This window comes from Anopheles funestus (genome assembly GCF_943734845.2).
Source record: "Anopheles funestus chromosome X unlocalized genomic scaffold, idAnoFuneDA-416_04 X_unloc_37, whole genome shotgun sequence".
Taxonomy (NCBI): domain Eukaryota; kingdom Metazoa; phylum Arthropoda; class Insecta; order Diptera; family Culicidae; genus Anopheles; species Anopheles funestus.
The window spans coordinates 32875-46344 of NW_026045162.1; the positions used below are offsets into that span (position 1 = coordinate 32875).

The 13470-nt window shown below is 37.1% G+C and overlaps 1 long non-coding RNA gene across 1 annotated transcript; it reads left to right on the plus strand.

The window, feature by feature from the left end:
• The first annotated feature begins 44 nt into the window (after window positions 1-44).
• On the plus strand, window positions 45-12934 carry LOC125773514 (uncharacterized). Its single transcript, XR_007420172.1, has 7 exons — window positions 45-1198; window positions 6527-7144; window positions 8862-9108; window positions 10314-10468; window positions 11285-11352; window positions 11557-11692; window positions 11965-12934. It is a non-coding gene; the product is annotated as an uncharacterized LOC125773514 (long non-coding RNA).
• The last annotated feature ends 536 nt before the right edge of the window (window positions 12935-13470 follow it).

Sequence of the window (13470 nt, forward strand, 5' to 3'; positions counted from 1 at the left end):
GAAACAACAGATTTCGGTCAAAGTTGATGATTTCGGTTGTAATTGATGGTTCAGTTTCTGTTGTCTGTTCCGTTGTTTCCGTTGTTCTGTTCTTGTTTCAGATGATTTCTGTTGAAGTTGATGATTTAGGTCGAAGTTGGTTGGAAACAACAGATTTCGGTCAAAGTTGATGATTTCGGTTGAAGTTGATGATTTAGGTCGAAGTTGGTTGGAAACAACAGATTTCGGTCAAAGTTGATGATTTCGGTTGAAGTTGATGATTTAGGTCGAAGTTGGTTGGAAACAACAGATTTCGGTCAAAGTTGATGATTTCGGTCGAAGTTGATGATTTAGGTCGAAGTTGGTTGGAAACAACAGATTTCGGTCAAAGTTGATGATTTCGGTTGAAGTTGATGATTTAGGTCGAAGTTGGTTGGAAACAACAGATTTCGGTCAAAGTTGATGATTTCGGTTGTAGTTGATGGTTCAGGTCGAAGTTGGTTGGAAACAACAGATTTCGGTCAAAGTTGATGATTTCGCTTGAAGTTGATGATTTTAGTAGAAGTTGGTTGGAAACAACAGATTTCGGTCAAAGTTGATGATTTCGTTTGAAGTTGATGATTTTAGTAGAAGTTGGTTGGAAACAACAGATTTCGGTCAAAGTTGATGATTTCGGTTGAAGTTGATGATTTTAGTAGAAGTTGGTTGGAAACAACAGATTTCGGTCAAAGTTGATGATTTCGGTTGTAGTTGATGGTTCAGGTCGAAGTTGGTTGGAAACAACAGATTTCGGTCAAAGTTGATGATTTCGCTTGAAGTTGATGATTTTAGTAGAAGTTGGTTGGAAACAACAGATTTCGGTCAAAGTTGATGATTTCGGTTGTAGTTGATGGTTCAGGTCGAAGTTGGTTGGAAACAACAGATTTCGGTCAAAGTTGATGATTTCGCTTGAAGTTGATGATTTTAGTAGAAGTTGGTTGGAAACAACAGATTTCGGTCAAAGTTGATGATTTCGGTTGAAGTTGATGATTTAGGTCGAAGTTGGTTGGAAACAACAGATTTCGGTCAAAGTTGATGATTTCGGTTGAAGTTGATGATTTAGGTCGAAGTTGGTTGGAAACAACAGATTTCGGTCAAAGTTGATGATTTCGGTTGAAGTTGATGATTTAGGTCGAAATTGGTTGGAAACAACAGATTTCGGTCAAAGTTGATGATTTCGGTTGTAGTTGATGGTTCAGGTCGAAGTTGGTTGGAAACAACAGATTTCGGTCAAAGTTGATGATTTCGCTTGAAGTTGATGATTTTAGTAGAAGTTGGTTGGAAACAACAGATTTCGGTCAAAGTTGATGATTTCGTTTGAAGTTGATGATTTTAGTAGAAGTTGGTTGGAAACAACAGATTTCGGTCAAAGTTGATGATTTCGGTTGAAGTTGATGATTTTAGTAGAAGTTGGTTGGAAACAACAGATTTCGGTCAAAGTTGATGATTTCGGTTGTAGTTGATGGTTCAGGTCGAAGTTGGTTGGAAACAACAGATTTCGGTCAAAGTTGATGATTTCGGTTGAAGTTGATGATTTTAGTAGAAGTTGGTTGGAAACAACAGATTTCGGTCAAAGTTGATGATTTCGGTTGAAGTTGATGATTTTAGTAGAAGTTGGTTGGAAACAACAGATTTCGGTCAAAGTTGATGATTTCGGTTGAAGTTGATGATTTTAGTAGAAGTTGGTTGGAAACAACAGATTTCGGTCAAAGTTGATGATTTCGGTTGTAGTTGATGGTTCAGGTCGAAGTTGGTTGGAAACAACAGATTTCGGTCAAAGTTGATGATTTCGGTTGAAGTTGGTGATTTTGGACGAAGTTAATTGGAAACAACAGATTTCGGTCAAAGTTGATGATTTCGGTTGAAGTTGATGATTTTAGTAGAAGTTGGTTGGAAACAACAGATTTCGGTTGAAGTTGATGATTTCGGTTGAAGTTGATGATTTTAGTAGAAGTTGGTTGGAAACAACAGATTTCGGTCAAAGTTGATGATTTCGGTCAAAGTTGATGATTTCGGTTGAAGTTGATGATTTAGGTCGAAGTTGGTTGGAAACAACAGATTTCGGTCAAAAATGATGATTTCGGTTGAAATTGATGATTTTAGTAGAAGTTGGTTGGAAACAACAGATTTCGGTCAAAGTTGATGATTTCGGTTGAAGTTGATGATTTAGGTCGAAGTTGGTTGGAAACAACAGATTTCGGTCAAAGTTGATGATTTCGGTTGAAGTTGATGATTTAGGTCGAAGTTGGTTGGAAACAACAGATTTCGGTCAAAGTTGATGATTTCGGTTGTAGTTGATGATTTAGGTCGAAGTTGGTTGGAAACAACAGATTTCGGTCAAAGTTGATGATTTCGGTTGAAGTTGGTGATTTTGGACGAAGTTGGTTGGAAACAACAGATTTCGGTCAAAGTTGATGATTTCGGTTGAAGTTGATGATTTTAGTAGAAGTTGGTTGGAAACAACAGATTTCGGTTGAAGTTGATGATTTCGGTTGTAATTGATGATTTTAGTAGAAGTTGGTTGGAAACAACAGATTTCGGTCAAAGTTGATGATTTCGGTTGAAGTTGATGATTTTAGTAGAAGTTGGTTGGAAACAACAGATTTCGGTCAAAGTTGATGATTTCGGTTGTAGTTGATTGTTCAGGTCGAAGTTGGTTGGAAACAACAGATTTCGGTCAAAGTTGATGATTTCGCTTGAAGTTGATGATTTTAGTAGAAGTTGGTTGGAAACAACAGATTTCGGTCAAAGTTGATGATTTCGGTTGAAATTGATGATTTTAGTAGAAGTTGGTTGGAAACAACAGATTTCGGTCAAAGTTGATGATTTCGGTTGAAGTTGATGATTTTAGTAGAAGTTGGTTGGAAACAACAGATTTCGGTTGAAGTTGATGATCTCGGTTGAAGTTGATGATTTTAGTAGAAGTGGGTTGGAAACAACAGATTTCGGTCAAAGTTGATGATTTCGGTTGTAGTTGATGATTTAGGTCGAAGTTGGTTGGAAACAACAGATTTCGGTCAAAGTTGATGATTTCGGTTGAAGTTGGTGATTTTGGACGAAGTTGATTGGAAACAACAGATTTCGGTCAAAGTTGATGATTTCGGTTGAAGTTGATGATTTTAGTAGAAGTTGGTTGGAAACAACAGATTTCGGTCAAAGTTGATGATTTCGGTCAAAGTTGATGATTTCGGTTGAAGTTGATGATTTAGGTCGAAGTTGGTTGGAAACAACAGATTTCGGTCAAAAATGATGATTTCGGTTGAAATTGATGATTTTAGTAGAAGTGGGTTGGAAACAACAGATTTCGGTCAAAGTTGATGATTTCGGTTGAAGGTGTTGATTTTAGTAGAAGTTGGTTGGAAACAGCAGATTTCGGTCAAAGTTGATGATTTCGGTTGAAGTTGATGATTTAGGTCGAAGTTGGTTGGAAACAACAGATTTCGGTCAAAGTTGATGACTAAGGTCGAAGTTGGTTGGAAACAACAGATTTCGGTCAAAGTTGATGATTTCGGTTGAAGTTGATGATTTTAGTAGAAGTTGGTTGGAAACAACAGATTTCGGTCAAAGTTGATGATTTTGGTTGAAGTTGATGCTTTCTGTCGAAGTTGGTTGGAAACAACAGATTTCGGTCAAAGTTGATGATTTAGGTCGAAGTTGGTTGGAAACAACAGATTTCGGTCAAAGTTGATGATTTCGTTTTGAAGTTGATGATCTTAGTAGAAGTTGGTTGGAAACAACAGATTTCGGTCAAAGTTGATGATTTCGGTTGAAGTTGATGATTTTAGTAGAAGTTGGTTGGAAACAACAGATTTCGGTCAAAGTTGATGATTTCGGTTGAAGTTGATGATTTTAGTAGAAGTTGGTTGGAAACAACAGATTTCGGTCAAAGTTGATGATTTAGGTCGAAGTTGGTTGGAAACAACAGATTTCGGTCAAAGTTGATGATTTCGGTTGAAGTTGATGATTTTAGTAGAAGTTGGTTGGAAACAACAGATTTCGGTCAAAGTTGATGATTTCGGTTGAAGTTGATGATTTTAGTAGAAGTTGGTTGGAAACAACAGATTTCGGTCAAAGTTGATGATTTCGGTTGAAGTTGATGATTTAGGTCGAAGTTGGTTGGAAACAACAGATTTCGGTTGTAGTTGATGATTTAGGTCGAAGTTGGTTGGAAACAACAGATTTCGGTCAAAGTTGATGATTTCGGTTGAAGTTGATGATTTAGGTCGAAGTTGGTTGGAAACAACAGATTTCGGTCAAAAATGATGATTTCGGTTGAAATTGATGATTTTAGTAGAAGTTGGTTGGAAACAACAGATTTCGGTCAAAGTTGATGATTTCGGTTGAAGTTGGTTGGAAACAACAGATTTCGTTCAAAGTTCAAAGTTGATGATTTAGGTCGAAGTTGGTTGGAAACAACAGATTTCGGTCAAAGTTGATGATTTCGGTTGAAGTTGATGATTTAGGTCGAAGTTGGTTGGAAACAACAGATTTCGGTCAAAAATGATGATTTCGGTTGAAATTGATGATTTTAGTAGAAGTTGGTTGGAAACAACAGATTTCGGTCAAAGTTGATGATTTAGGTCGAAGTTGGTTGGAAACAACAGATTTCGGTCAAAGTTGATGATTTCGGTTGAAGTTGATGATTTTAGTAGAAGTTGGTTGGAAACAACAGATTTCGGTCAAAGTTGATGATTTCGGTTGAAGTTGATGATTTAGGTCGAAGTTGGTTGGAAACAACAGATTTCGGTCAAAGTTGATGATTTAGGTCGAAGTTGGTTGGAAACAACAGATTTCGGTCAAAGTTGATGATTTCGGTTGAAGTTGATGATTTAGGTCGAAGTTGGTTGGAAACAACAGATTTCGGTCAAAGTTGATGATTTCGGTTGAAGTTGATGATTTAGGTCGAAGTTGGTTGGAAACAACAGATTTCGGTCAAAAATGATGATTTCGGTTGAAATTGATGATTTTAGTAGAAGTTGGTTGGAAACAACAGATTTCGGTCAAAGTTGATGATTTCGGTTGAAGTTGGTTGGAAACAACAGATTTCGTTCAAAGTTCAAAGTTGATGATTTCGGTTGAAGTTGATGATTTAGGTCGAAGTTGGTTGGAAACAACAGATTTCGGTCAAAGTTGATGATTTCGGTTGAAGTTGATGATTTAGGTCGAAGTTGGTTTGAAACAACAGATTTCGGTCAAAGTTGATGATTTCGCTTGAAGTTGATGATTTTAGTAGAAGTTGGTTGGAAACAACAGATTTCGGTCAAAGTTGATGATTTCGGTTGAAGTTGATGATTTTAGTAGAAGTTGGTTGGAAACAACAGATTTCGGTCAAAGTTGATGATTTCTTTTGTAATTGATGGTTCAGTTTCTGTTGTCTGTCCCGTTGTTTCCGTTGTTCTGTTCTTGTTTCAGATGATTTCTGTTGAAGTTGATGATTTAGGTCGAAGTTGGTTGGAAACAACAGATTTCGGTCAAAGTTGATGATTTCGGTTGAAGTTGATGATTTAGGTCGAAGTTGGTTGGAAACAACAGATTTCGGTCAAAGTTGATGATTTCGGTTGAAGTTGATGATTTTAGTAGAAGTTGGTTGGAAACAACAGATTTCGGTCAAAGTTGATGATTTCGGTTGAAGTTGATGATTTAGGTCGAAGTTGGTTGGAAACAACAGATTTCGGTCAAAGTTGATGACTAAGGTCGAAGTTGGTTGGAAACAACAGATTTCGGTCAAAGTTGATGATTTCGGTTGAAGTTGATGATTTTAGTAGAAGTTGGTTGGAAACAACAGATTTCGGTCAAAGTTGATGATTTCGGTTGAAGTTGATGATTTAGGTCGAAGTTGGTTGGAAACAACAGATTTCGGTCAAAGTTGATGATTTAGGTCGAAGTTGGTTGGAAACAACAGATTTCGGTCAAAGTTGATGATTTCGGTTGAAGTTGATGATTTAGGTCGAAGTTGGTTGGAAACAACAGATTTCGGTCAAAGTTGATGATTTCGGTTGAAGTTGATGATTTAGGTCGAAGTTGGTTGGAAACAACAGATTTCGGTCAAAAATGATGATTTCGGTTGAAATTGATGATTTTAGTAGAAGTTGGTTGGAAACAACAGATTTCGGTCAAAGTTGATGATTTCGGTTGAAGTTGGTTGGAAACAACAGATTTCGTTCAAAGTTCAAAGTTGATGATTTCGGTTGAAGTTGATGATTTAGGTCGAAGTTGGTTGGAAACAACAGATTTCGGTCAAAGTTGATGATTTCGGTTGAAGTTGATGATTTAGGTCGAAGTTGGTTTGAAACAACAGATTTCGGTCAAAGTTGATGATTTAGGTCAAAGTTGGTTGGAAACAACAGATTTCGGTCAAAGTTAATGATTTCGATTGAAGTTGATAATTTAAGTCGAAGTTGGTTGGAAACAACAGATTTCGGTCAAAGTTGATGATTTTGGTTGAAGTTGATGCTTTCTGTCGAAGTTGGTTGGAAACAACAGATTTCGGTCAAAGTTGATGATTTAGGTCGAAGTTGGTTGGAAACAACAGATTTCGGTCAAAGTTGATGATTTCGGTTGAAGTTGATGATTTTAGTAGAAGTTGGTTGGAAACAACAGATTTCGGTCAAAGTTGATGATTTCGGTTGAAGTTGATGATTTTAGTAGAAGTTGGTTGGAAACAACAGATTTCGGTCAAAGTTGATGATTTCGGTTGAAGTTGATGATTTTAGTAGAAGTTGGTTGGAAACAACAGATTTCGGTCAAAGTTGATGATTTCGGTTGAAGTTGATGATTTAGGTCGAAGTTGGTTGGAAACAACAGATTTCGGTCAAAGTTGATGATTTCGGTTGAAGTTGATGATTTAGGTCGAAGTTGGTTGGAAACAACAGATTTCGTTCAAAGTTGATGATTTCGGTTGAAGTTGATGATTTTAGTAGAAGTTGGTTGGAAACAACAGATTTCGGTCAAAGTTGATGATTTCGGTTGAAGTTGATGATTTTAGTAGAAGTTGGTTGGAAACAACAGATTTCGGTCAAAGTTGATGATTTCGGTTGAAGTTGATGATTTAGGTCGAAGTTGGTTGGAAACAACAGATTTCGTTCAAAGTTGATGATTTCGGTTGAAGTTGATGATTTTAGTAGAAGTTGGTTGGAAACAACAGATTTCGGTCAAAGTTGATGATTTCGGTTGAAGTTGATGATTTAGGTCGAAGTTGGTTGGAAACAACAGGTTTCGGTCAAAGTTGATGATTTCAGTTGAAGTTGATGATTTAGAACGAAGTTGGTTGGAAACAACAGATTTCGGTCAAAGTTGATGATTTCGGTTGAAGTTGATGATTTAGGTCGAAGTTGGTTGGAATTAACAGCTTTCGGTCAAAGTTGATGATTTCGGTTGAAGTTGATGATTTCGGTCGAAGTTGGTTGGAAACTACAGATCTCGGTCAAAGTTGATGATTTCGGTTGGAGTTGATGATTTCGGTCGAAGTTGGTTGGAAACAGCAGATTTCGGTCAAAGTTGATGATTTCGGTTGAAGTTGATGATTTAGGTCGAAGTTGGTTGGAAACTATAGATTTCGGTCAAAGTTGATGATTTCGGTTGAAGTTGATGATTTAGGTCGAAGTTGGTTGGAAACAGCAGATTTCGGTCAAAGTTGATGATTTCGGTTGTAGTTGATGATTTTAGTAGGAGTTGGTTGGAAACAACAGGTTTCGGTCAAAGTTGATGATTTAGGTTGAAGCGTATGATTTTAGTAGAAGTTGGTTGGAAACAACAGATTTCGGTCAAAGTTGATGATTTCGGTTGTAGTTGATGATTTAGGTCGAAGTTGGTTGGAAACTACAGATTTCGGTCAAAGTTGATGATTTCGGTTGAAGTTGATGATTTCGGTCGAGGTTGGTTGGAAACAACAGATTTCGGTCAAAGTTGATGATTTCGGTTGAAGTTGATGATTTAGGTCGAAGTTGGTTGGAAACAACAGATTTCGGAAAGTGGATGATTTCGGTTGAAGTTGATGATTTTAGTAGAAGTTGGTTGGAAACAACAGGTTTCGGTCAAAGTTTATGATTTCAGTTGAAGTTGATGATTTAGAACGAAGTTGGTTGGAAACAACAAATTTCGGTCAAAATTGATGATTTCGGTTGAAATTGATGATTTCGGTCGAAGTTGGTTGGAAACAACAAATTTCGGTCAAAGTTGATGATTTCGGTTGAAGTTGATGATTTAGGTCGAAGTTGGTTGGAAACAACAGATTTCGGTCAAAGTTGATGATTTCGGTTGTAGTTGATGATTTAGGTCGAAGTTGGTTGGAAACAACAGGTTTCGGTCAAAGTTGATGATTTCGGTTGAAGTTGATGATTTAGAACGAAGTTGGATGGAAACAACAAATTTCGGTCAAAATTGATGATTTCAGTTGAAGTTGATGATTTAGAACGAAGTTGGTTGGAAACAACAAATTTCGGTCAAAATTGATGATTTCGGTTGAAGTTGATGATTTCGGTTGTAGTTGATGATTTAGGTCGAAGTTGGTTGGAAACAACAGGTTTCGGTCAAAGTTGATGATTTCAGTTGAAGTTGATGATTTAGAACGAAGTTGGTTGGAAACAGCAGATTTCGGTCATAGTTGATGATTTCGGTTGTAGTTGATGATTTAGGTCGAAATTGGTTTTAATTAACAGATTTCGGTCAAAGTTGATGATTTCGGTTGAAGTTGATGATTTCGGTCGAAGTTGGTTGGAAACAACAGGTTTCGGTCAAAGTTGATGATTTCAGTTGAAGTTGATGATTTAGAACGAAGTTGGTTGGAAACAACAGATTTCGGTCAAAGTTGATGATTTCGGTTGAAGTTGATGATTTCGGTCGAGGTTGGTTGGAAACAACAGATTTCGGTCAAAGTTGATGATTTCGGTTGAAGTTGATGATTTAGGTCGAAGTTGGTTGGAAACAACAGATTTCGGTCAAAGTTGATGATTTCGGTTGTAGTTGATGATTTAGGTCGAAGTTGGTTGGAAACTACAGATTTCGGTCAAAGTTGATGATTTCGGTTGAAGTTGATGATTTCGGTCGAGGTTGGTTGGAAACAACAGATTTCGGTCAAAGTTGATGATTTCGGTTGAAGTTGATGATTTAGGTCGAAGTTGGTTGGAAACAACAGATTTCGGTCAAAGTTGATGATTTCGGTTGAAGTTGATGATTTAGGTAGAAGTTGGTTTGAAACAACAGATTTTGGTTAAAGTTGATGATTCTACTAGAAGTTGGTTGGAAACAACAGATTTCGGCCAAAGTTGATGATTTCGGTTGAAGTTGATGATTTTAGTAGAAGTTGGTTGGAAACAACAGGTTTCGGTCAAAGTTGATGATTTCAGTTGAAGTTGATGATTTAGAACGAAGTTGGTTGGAAACAACAGATTTCGGTCAAAGTTGATGATTTCGGTTGAAGTTGATGATTTCGGTTGTAGTTGATGATTTAGGTCGAAGTTGGTTGGAAACAACAGATTTCGGTCAAAGTTGATGATTTCGGTTGTAGTTGATGATTTAGGTCGAAGTTGGTTGGAAACAACAGATTTCGGTCATAGTTGATGATTTCGGTTGTAGTTGATGATTTAGGTCGAAATTGGTTTTAATTAACAGATTTCGGTCAAAGTTGATGATTTCGGTTGAAGTTGATGATTTAGGTCGAAGTTGGTTGGAAACAACAGGTTTCGGTCAAAGTTGATGATTTCAGTTGAAGTTGATGATTTAGAACGAAGTTGGTTGGAAACAACAGATTTCGGTCAAAGTTGATGATTTCGGTTGAAGTTGATGATTTTAGTAGAAGTTGGTTTGAAACAACAGATTTCGGTCAAAGTTGATGATTTTGGTTGATGTTGATGATTTAGGTCGAAGTTGGTTGGAAACAACAGGTTTCGGTCAAAGTTGATGATTTCAGTTGAAGTTGATGATTTAGAACGAAGTTGGTTGGAAACAACAGATTTCGGTCAAAGTTGATGATTTCGGTTGAAGTTGATGATTTAGGTCGAAGTTGGTTGGAATTAACAGCTTTCGGTCAAAGTTGATGATTTCGGTTGAAGTTGATGATTTCGGTCGAAGTTGGTTGGAAACTACAGATTTCGGTCAAAGTTGATGATTTCGGTCGAAGTTGGTTGGAAACAGCAGATTTCGGTCAAAGTTGATGATTTCGGTTGAAGTTGATGATTTAGGTCGAAGTTGGTTGGAAACTACAGATTTCGGTCATAGATGATGATTTCGGTTGTAGTTGATGATTTTAGTAGGAGTTGGTTGGAAACAACAGGTTTCGGTCAAAGTTGATGATTTAGGTTGAAGCGTATGATTTTAGTAGAAGTTGGTTGGAAACAACAGATTTCGGTCAAAGTTGATGATTTCGGTTGTAGTTGATGATTTAGGTCGAAGTTGGTTGGAAACAACAGATTTCGGTCAAAGTTGATGATTTCGGTTGTAGTTGATGATTTAGGTCGAAGTTGGTTGGAAACAACAGATTTCGGTCATAGTTGATGATTTCGGTTGTAGTTGATGATTTAGGTCGAAATTGGTTTTAATTAACAGATTTCGGTCAAAGTTGATGATTTCGGTTGTAGTTGATGATTTCGGTCGAAGTTGGTTCTAAACAAAAGATTTCGGTCAAAGTTGATGATTTCGGTTGTAGTTGATGATTTCGGTCGAAGTTGGTTGGAAACAACAGATTTCGGTCAAAGTTGATGATTTCGGTTGAAGTTGATGATTTAGAACGAAGTTGGTTGGAAACAACAAATTTCGGTCAAAATTGATGATTTCGGTTGAAGTTGATGATTTAGGTCGAAGTTGGTTGGAAACAGCAGATTTCGGTCAAAGTTGATGATTTCGGTTGAAGTTGATGATTTAGGTCGAAGTTGGTTGGAAACAACAGATTTCGGTCATAGTTGATGATTTCGGTTGTAGTTGATGATTTTAGTAGGAGTTGGTTGGAAACAACAGGTTTCGGTCAAAGTTGATGATTTAGGTTGAAGCGTATGATTTTAGTAGAAGTTGGTTGGAAACAACAGATTTCGGTCAAAGTTGATGATTTCGGTTGTAGTTGATGATTTCGGTCGAAGTTGGTTCTAAACAAAAGATTTCGGTCAAAGTTGATGATTTCGGTTGTAGTTGATGATTTCGGTCGAAGTTGGTTGGAAACAACAGATTTCGGTCAAAGTTGATGATTTCGGTTGAAGTTGATGATTTAGAACGAAGTTGGTTGGAAACAACAAATTTCGGTCAAAATTGATGATTTCGGTTGAAGTTGATGATTTAGGTCGAAGTTGGTTGGAAACAACAGATTTCGGTCAAAGTTGATGATTTCGGTTGTAGTTGATGATTTAGGTCGAAGTTGGTTGGAAACTACAGATTTCGGTCAAAGTTGATGATTTCGGTTGAAGTTGATGATTTCGGTCGAGGTTGGTTGGAAACAACAGATTTCGGTCAAAGTTGATGATTTCGGTTGAAGTTGATGATTTAGGTCGAAGTTGGTTGGAAACAACAAATTTCGGTCAAAGTTGATGATTTCGGTTGTAGTTGATGATTTAGGTCGAAGTTGGTTGGAAACAACAGATTTCGGTCAAAGTTGATGATTTCGGTTGTAGTTGATAATTTAGGTCGAAGTTGGTTGGAAACAACAGATTTCGGTCAAAGTTGATGATTTCGGTTGAAGTTGATGATTTCGGTCGAGGTTGGTTGGAAACAACAGATTTCGGTCAAAGTTGATGATTTCGGTTGAAGTTGATGATTTTAGTAGAAGTTGGTTGGAAACAACAGGTTTCGGTCAAAGTTTATGATTTCAGTTGAAGTTGATGATTTAGAACGAAGTTGGTTGGAAACAACAAATTTCGGTCAAAGTTGATGATTTCGGTTGAAGTTGATGATTTAGGTCGAAGTTGGTTGGAAACAACAAATTTCGGTCAAAGTTGATGATTTCGGTTGTAGTTGATAATTTAGGTCGAAGTTGGTTGGAAACAACAGATTTCGGTCAAAGTTGATGATTTCGGTTGAAGTTGATGATTTCGGTCGAAGTTGGTTGGAAACAACAAATTTCGGTCAAAGTTGATGATTTCGGTTGAAGTTGATGATTTAGGTCGAAGTTGGTTGGAAACAACAAATTTCGGTCAAAGTTGATGATTTCGGTTGTAGTTGATGATTTAGGTCGAAGTTGGTTGGAAACAACAGATTTCGGTCAAAGTTGATGATTTCGGTTGTAGTTGATAATTTAGGTCGAAGTTGGTTGGAAACAACAGATTTCGGTCAAAGTTGATGATTTCGGTTGAAGTTGATGATTTCGGTCGAGGTTGGTTGGAAACAACAGATTTCGGTCAAAGTTGATGATTTCGGTTGAAGTTGATGATTTAGGTCGAAGTTGGTTGGAAACAACAGATTTCGGTCAAAGTTGATGATTTCGGTTGTAGTTGATGATTTAGGTCGAAGTTGGTTGGAAACTACAGATTTCGGTCAAAGTTGATGATTTCGGTTGAAGTTGATGATTTCGGTCGAGGTTGGTTGGAAACAACAGATTTCGGTCAAAGTTGATGATTTCGGTTGAAGTTGATGATTTAGGTCGAAGTTGGTTGGAAACAACAGATTTCGGCCAAAGTTGATGATTTCGGTTGAAGTTGATGATTTTAGTAGAAGTTGGTTGGAAACAACAGGTTTCGGTCAAAGTTGATGATTTCAGTTGAAGTTGATGATTTAGAACGAAGTTGGTTGGAAACAACAGATTTCGGTCAAAGTTGATGATTTCGGTTGAAGTTGATGATTTCGGTTGTAGTTGATGATTTAGGTCGAAGTTGGTTGGAAACAACAGATTTCGGTCAAAGTTGATGATTTCGGTTGTAGTTGATGATTTAGGTCGAAGTTGGTTGGAAACAACAGATTTCGGTCATAGTTGATGATTTCGGTTGTAGTTGATGATTTAGGTCGAAATTGGTTTTAATTAACAGATTTCGGTCAAAGTTGATGATTTCGGTTGAAGTTGATAATTTAGGTCGAAGTTGGTTGGAAACAACAGGTTTCGGTCAAAGTTGATGATTTCAGTTGAAGTTGATGATTTAGAACGAAGTTGGTTGGAAACAACAGATTTCGGTCAAAGTTGATGATTTCGGTTGAAGTTGATGATTTAGGTCGAAGTTGGTTGGAATTAACAGATTTCGGTCAAAGTTGATGATTTCGGTTGAAGTTGATGATTTAGGTCGAAGTTGGTTGGAATTAACAGCTTTCGGTCAAAGTTGATGATTTTAGTCGATGTTGATGGTTTCGGTCGAAGTTGGTTGGAAACTACAGATTTCGGTCAAAGTTGATGATTTCGGTTGAAGTTGATGATTTTAGTAGAAATTGGTTGGAAACAACAGATTTCGGTCAAAGTTGATGATTTCGGTTGAAGTTGATGATTTAGGTCGAACTTGGTTGGAAACAACAGGTTTCGGTCAAAGTTGATGATTTCAATTGAAGTTG